The sequence below is a fragment of the Gnatocerus cornutus genome, unplaced genomic scaffold (genome assembly GCF_029298725.1).
Source record: "Gnatocerus cornutus isolate USDA-ARS CGAHR unplaced genomic scaffold, icGnaCorn1.1 ctg00000265.1, whole genome shotgun sequence".
In the NCBI taxonomy this organism is placed as follows: Eukaryota; Metazoa; Arthropoda; class Insecta; order Coleoptera; family Tenebrionidae; genus Gnatocerus; species Gnatocerus cornutus.
Window position 1 is genome coordinate 1 of NW_028275584.1, and position 5,605 is coordinate 5,605.

General features: G+C 47.0%; 1 non-coding gene across 1 annotated transcript; it reads right to left on the reverse strand.

The window, feature by feature from the left end:
- Positions 1-4,959: 4,959 nt before the first annotated feature.
- Positions 4,960-5,079, reverse strand: LOC148165625 (5S ribosomal RNA). Its single transcript, XR_015771309.1, has one exon. It is a non-coding gene; the product is annotated as a 5S ribosomal RNA (ribosomal RNA).
- Between the last annotated feature and the right edge of the window lie 526 nt (positions 5,080-5,605).

Sequence of the window (5,605 nt, forward strand, 5' to 3'; positions counted from 1 at the left end):
AGCCACAAATCTCCAAACCATCTTTCGAAATGGCCGCATCTGGTACCTGGGACCTCAACACCATGACGGTGGACACCTTGGATCGCTTGATGGAAGTGATCGCCATGCGTCGGGAATTTCTCGTCGCAATGGGTGCCCCGTCAACGTCTGAGCCCCAACCCAATTCGGCCCCCATCGACTCCGACCCGGAAATGGACGTGGAAGTCCGCGAAGAGGGTGAAGCCAAGAAGAAAGGAAAGAAGAGACAATCGAAGGAAGAACAAGAAGAAGGGTACGAAAACCCCAAAAGAACGTCGAAAAGATCGACTCCGAAAACCCCCAAACCCGTGGAGACGAAGAACATCTTCGAAAAACTCCGCAACGACGACCATCAAGACGAACCGGAAAACGAGAAGACCGAAGAAAAGGAAACAAAAGAGGACGAACCGCGCCGGAATAAGGTAGGTGATAATTCTGGACAAAATACTACACCGATCATTTTAAGAGACCGAACGAAGTGGACGAGAGTTTGCGCCGCTCTCAAAAGGAAGCACATAAACTGGACGAAGGCAACGTCAACGAGGGAAGGAATCAAAATCCAGCCGGAAACGGTACAGGATTACCGGGCAATGTACCGGTTCCTGAAGGAAGAAGGCCAGGAATTCCACACTCACCAACTCAGGGAAGAAAGGCGACTGAAGGTGGTGATCAAAGGAGTCCCGCAAGAAGTCACAGAGGAAGAAATCAAAGAAGAATTGCATCAAGAAGGATATCCGGCGGAAATGGTCCGTCGGATGAAAAATCGAGAAGGGAAACCACGACAGTGTGTCATCGTGGAGATTGGTAAGGATTACAAGTCGATATATAATAAAAGGAACATTTTAGGTCTGTGCGTCACCGTCGAGGCGCTGAGGGCGCGCACGGAGGCACTGCAGTGCCACCGGTGCCAATTGTTCGGGCACGTGCAGCGGAACTGCTTTGCAGAATACCGCTGCATGAAGTGCGCCGGCAATCACAGCACACACGAGTGCACGAAGCAAAGGACAACGGCCGCGAAGTGCGCCAACTGCGGGGGAGAGCACATCTCCGCCTGGAGAAGGTGTCCCGAGCGGCCAGGAATGGAGAAGTCAAGGGAACCGAAGAAGTGGGCCGAAATCCCGAAGAAGCCGCAACCAACACTCAAGGAAATTCAGCAGGAGGAAAGGAAGAAAAAAGAAGAGGAGAAACCACACTCCTCCAAAAAATCGGAATCAAAGTCCGCCCCAAAAACGGACACAGGTAAGTTAGCTGAAGAACTGTCATCTCTATTGATTCAATTTCAGGCTAAAAATCCAACGGATGAGGAAATCCTCCAATTCCACAAAACCATCGGTCGCATCATCAGGATGACCGCGAATTAAGAAGAACACTTTGAGTGGGAGTAAGAAAAAAGAAAAAATGAAGAAACAACTGGCGGACGGTTTGAAAATCGCCGCCTGGAACGCAGATGGGATCAAGAATAAGAAGCAAGAGCTGGAGCTCTTCCTCAAGGAGAAGGAAATAGATGTGGCCCTCTTAAATGAGACCCATCTATCAGGTAAGGACAGTTTAAAATTTCAACATTTTTATTGTTTTAGAAAAGACAGAGAAAACAGACAAGGAGGGGGTGTGGCCATTCTCATCAGGAAGAACATCCAGCACCACCCACTCAACAACACAGCCGCCAATGAAAACGTGGAACAAACCGGAATCGTGGTCTCCACGAAGAGCGGTAAACTCGCGTTGTTCGCGGTTTACTCGCCGCCAGGAGCACCAATCGACGAAGAGGAACTCGACGAAATCTTCAAAAGGAGGGAACCGACGATCGCAATGGGCGACTTCAACGCCAAACACATCGTCTGGAACAGCAAAATCACCAACACGCAAGGAAGAAAACTTTTAAGGTACGTAGAAAATCGAACACTCACCGTTATTTCCACAGATGAGCCGACAAGATACCCGCCTGGAAACTGTGGACAGCCGGACATCCTGGACATCGGAATCATCAAGGACATCAACAAAAGGTTCAAGCTGGAAGTGGAAGACGAGCTCAGTTCCGATCACAACCCGATCGTGCTGACGCTGGACGGAAGCCGAAAGCGAGAACCAAGGATCATCGAGAAGGTCAACTGGAACAAGTACGAAGAAAACTTCACCATCGAAGAAATCGACATCAACAACGGAGAAGAACTAGAAGAAGCAACGAAGAAACTTGAAGGAGCCATTCAATCAGCGATGGAAAAATCCAAAACGAGTAAGATTCAATATGAAATACCAGAGAAAGTTCGCGACGAGATCAAAGAGATCGTCAAGAAAAAAAGAAAAGCTAAAAAAGTGTTTCAGAGAACCCTCGCACCACAGGACAAGAGCGAACTCAACAGATGGAACCACGAACTCAGCCGGATTCTCAGGGAAGAAGAAAACCGGAAGTGGGAAAGAAAAATGGAAGAACTCAACGAAGAAGATCATCCACCATGGAGAATGGCAAGAGCACTGAGGAAGAAAAGAGAAGAAATCCCCCCCCTCGAAACGGAAACCGGAACGGCGTACGAAGACAGGGAGAAGGCAGAAGTTTTCGCGGAGAAGATGGAAGAACAATTCACCAACAACCCCTCACAGGACAGGAACTTCGAGATGGAAACCGACCAGAACGTCCAGCATCACCTCCAGGTACCAGAAGGGTACAGGATGGATGAAGCAACCGAAGAAGAAATCGAAAGAATCATCAAGGACCTCAACCCGAAGAAAGCTCCGGGAAAGGACGGAATCACCAACACGGCAATCCAAAAATTGCCACAGGTAGGTAAACAAGCACTACTGAAAATAACCAATGCAATTTTAGGTCTCCGGAAGTTCCCGGAAGCATGGAAGGAAGCAAGAATCATCATGATCCACAAACCAGGAAAGAAGAAGAAGGACCCCGCCAGCTACCGACCCATCAGTCTGCTCTCCAGTCTGAGCAAGGTAGCCGAACGAGTCATCCAAAGAAGAATTCTCGAAGTAATTGAAGAAAGAAAAATCATCCCGGAAGAACAACACGGATTCAGAAGAAGACACGGAACCATCCACCAAACAACAAGGATCACAGACTTCATCATCCAAGGATTCAACGTCTCAAAAGTGACAACAGGAGTCTTTTTGGACATCGAAAAGGCCTTCGACAGAGTCTGGCACCAAGGACTCGTCCGGAAACTTATCGATTTCCGGATCCCGTTGGCCTACGGTAAGTTAATCCACTCGTACCTTACTAATCGCTGTTTTCAGGTCAAAGTCAACGAAGAGGAATCCACCAAGAAGTGGAGCAAAGCAGGAGTCCCTCAGGGTTCTGTCCTAGGGCCGCTCCTGTATTTGCTCTACACCGCGGACGTTCCAACGACGGATGACACCGTCATCGCTACGTTCGCGGACGACACGGCCATCCTGGCCCAAGGAAGACACACCGCAGGACTCGCCAAGAAGATCAACACCCACCTGGAGGAAATCGAAAAATGGACAGAAAAATGGAAGATCAAAGTCAACGGGAAGAAGAGCAACGGAATCATCTTCACGAAGAGACCAAAGAAGCACAAACCAATAAGAAGCATCAAGTTCAGCGAAGAAGACATCCCATGGAAGACGGAAGTCAAGTACCTTGGAATCACCATGGACCAAAAACTTGACTTCCAGAAGCACATCAACGAAGCGGAAATCAAGGCGAAAAGGATCAACCAGGAACTCTACCCACTCCTCAACCGGAGGAGTAAGGTAAGTATTGAAAACAAAATACGTATTTACACTTCTGTTATTAGGCCCACCATGACGTACGGAGCACCAACCTGGAACCAAGCAGACGAAAGAAGAAAGAAGAAACTCCAAATCGTGCAGAACAGGACCCTGAGGAACGCCATCGACGCCCCATGGTTCATGACCAACGAACAAATCCACAACGACCTGAAGATTCCACCCATTGAAGATGTCATCCAGAAGATCGCCAGGAGGCACTTCGAGAAGGCAGCAGAACATGACAACCCAACAATTCGGAAGCAAACAGAGGAAACCACCACGAGAAGATTCAAGAGGCCAAGACTCGCAATGGAAGAAGAATAGAAGAAAGAAGAAGAAGAAGAAGAAAAGGTCCCACACTGGAAACACAAGACCCACCGAAGAAGAAAGAAGAAAAACCACCGAAACAATAGGCCACCGAAGAAAACAAGAAGAAAGAAGAAAACCACCGAAGAAAAGGATCCATGACTGTGGAAGAACACGAAGATCGTGAGACCACGAAAAAGTAACCACAGACCAAATGATGATGTGCGGCGTTTTAGATCGAGTATACTCGTCGTAACGTGCACGTCGTGTCTGTCTCGTTTTCTGTTTTTAAACGTTTTTTTAACTCGACGACTAGAAGAGAATGCCACCCAAGACCAGCGGTAAGGCGGCCAAGAAGGCCGGAAAAGCTCAAAAGAACATCTCGAAGAGCGACAAGAAAAAGAAGCGCAGGAGGAAGGAGAGTTACGCCATCTACATTTACAAGGTGTTGAAGCAGGTCCATCCCGATACCGGTATCTCCAGCAAGGCTATGTCTATCATGAACAGTTTCGTGAACGACATCTTCGAACGTATAGCTGCTGAAGCCAGTCGCCTCGCTCATTACAACAAACGTTCGACCATAACCAGCAGGGAGATCCAGACGGCGGTGCGTCTTCTTTTGCCCGGTGAATTGGCGAAGCACGCCGTTTCTGAAGGAACCAAGGCCGTCACCAAATACACCAGTTCAAAATAAATCCTCCTCGAGCAGCTTGGAAGTTGGTTGGAAAAAAAAGAAAAAAAATCGGTTCTTTTCAGAACCACAAATTCAACTCGAACGAATTAAAAATTTTCGTCTTCATACTATATAAGTTCCTGAGAGAAAATATAAATAGTGAAAAATATATTTAAAAAAAGTTTGACATCAGAAATGTTAATAAAAAAAGAAAAGAGTAGAGACAACGGCACGCGGTGTTCCCAAGCGGTCACCCATCCAAGTACTGACCGCGCCCGACGTTGCTTGACTTCGGTGATCGGACGAGAACCGGTAGTTTTCAACGTGGTATGGTCGTTGCCTGGTAAAATTTTCCAAGATGGTACGTTGACGATTTTTTGTGATTGTTCGATCGTTTGGATGTGACATTTTTCGATGGTACACATGTCAGAAAATGTACAAGATTTAAAAGAAGAAAAAAAAAAAATTTTTTTTTGCGAGTCGTTTTTTAGTTTTTTTTTTGCGACAAAATGACGAAAAAAAAAAACTCGTATGAGGCGTTAAATTAAATTGTTCGTTTGACGATCTCAACGAGTCACTTGCGATTAACGTAATTTAAAATTTGAGAACTTACTTACTCACTTGCTTGCTTAGATGGAAATAGCACCCACTTGAAGTAAACGCCGACACGGACCGGAGATGAATAAACTCCGATCGGACGGGGTTAATTCATGAACTGACCGTAGTACGGTCGAAGGTTCGCCGCCGCCGCTACCTGCTTTCTTTCTTAGAACTGATAACAGAGTTGGTTTCTTTGTCTGTTCATTCATCGAAATTCCCACCACTCTGGCCGGGCCGGGCGGGGTGGGTGTGTGTTGTTTCATGATT